This window comes from Sinocyclocheilus anshuiensis, unplaced genomic scaffold, assembly GCF_001515605.1.
Source record: "Sinocyclocheilus anshuiensis isolate Anshui unplaced genomic scaffold, SAMN03320099.WGS_v1.1 scaffold1137, whole genome shotgun sequence".
NCBI lineage: Eukaryota > Metazoa > Chordata > Actinopteri > Cypriniformes > Cyprinidae > Sinocyclocheilus > Sinocyclocheilus anshuiensis.
Genome location: NW_015558597.1, coordinates 326,349 through 327,582, shown reverse-complemented (window position 1 = coordinate 327,582; position 1,234 = coordinate 326,349). Strand labels below are relative to the sequence as shown.

The following is a 1,234-nucleotide window of genomic DNA, read 5'->3' as shown; positions in this document are numbered from 1 at the left end:
TCTTTTGCAGCTTCTCGTACATAACGTGGTGTAGTCATGAGGTGCTAGTTCAAATAAAAAAAAATGCTTCTACAAACAAAGTTTAATCTGCAGATAAGGTCTTGTTTAGGGATCTGTGTCTTTGTGCAAACGGACATCTGATTGCTGAGTAGTGATTGTGTTTTTCAGCAATAGTGTGCACCCTTAATTTACAGAGAAAAGAAGGTCAGGGAAAAATCTGTAGATGGAAAAATCTCCATACAAGGTCTTTGTGCATTTTTCTTTTTTTTCTACTTTGCACTTTTTGTTAGAAAATGTTTATTTACCATTTATTCAGGTTTTTAAGGTATCTAATATTTTGATACTTAATTTCCATGATCTAAATATTCTTAAAAATTTAAAGTTTGTTGTCATTTGGAAGTGTGTAGGCCTTCTTGCATTATTATGCTGTTACATTGTGATTATATATTCAGTGGCATAAAATGGTCTTTAAAATGACAATAATATCGCTTATCGCAATTATTTCTGGGGCAATATATCGCACAACAAAAAGTTGTTATCGTGACTGGCCTACATAGTGGTTGTCATTTCTTTCATCGATTTTGCTAAACTATGTAGTGCGCACTAAAAAAAACATTAATTTAATAGTGAAACCCACTCTTGAACTCCTGGCAGACTGCTACTGTTCTACAGGTCTTTGTAAAATGACACCACACTGCACCATGAACCAAGAAGACAGCAAGAACCTTCAGGATTTCATTACACTTCTTTTAAGTTTCCCAACACACATTGGTTTTAATGTTTACGAAACAACAAGTTGATAAACAGACATTTGACAGAACTGAAAACCTTCAACAACCACAACAACTTCATGACACTTCATTTAGGACAGAATGAAGTTAAGAAGTGACCTCAGGATTATGGTAGTTATATTTAGATCTTTATTTTATTGAAGTTTAACTTTGGTTTACTTTATTATGTTTAGGTTAGCCTGTTAGCTAGCTGAACTTTCTGCCTTCAGTCTACATAAACAAACTACTCACTTACCCACAGACTATGTCAACTAACTCCCCGCGTTACTCACTCACGCCCCTCGCCTGTTTTCTCACTTGTCCGATTTTACGATGAAACGGGACACTTTAAGCTGCTGGATGACACCGTACACAATCATCCCCGTTCGTCCTGTCCAAAACTGCTCAGCTCAGCTCAGCTCAACCCGGCCGGGACGCGCGCCGATGACGTCATCACGCACAAC

General features: G+C 37.2%; 1 protein-coding gene across 2 annotated transcripts in view; it reads right to left on the bottom strand.

Moving 5' to 3' along the window:
- The window catches only part of LOC107680062 (F-box only protein 30-like), an 8,511-nt gene extending 7,304 nt beyond the window's left edge, over positions 1 to 1,207 (bottom strand). The window contains exon 1 of one of the 2 annotated variants that reach the window (XM_016475825.1): positions 1,027 to 1,207. The gene's annotated coding sequence lies outside the window, so the exon portion shown is untranslated. The remainder of the gene's footprint in view (positions 1 to 1,026) is intronic. The other variant, XM_016475826.1, reaches the window with a different exon arrangement.
- Positions 1,208 to 1,234: the final 27 nt, after the last annotated feature.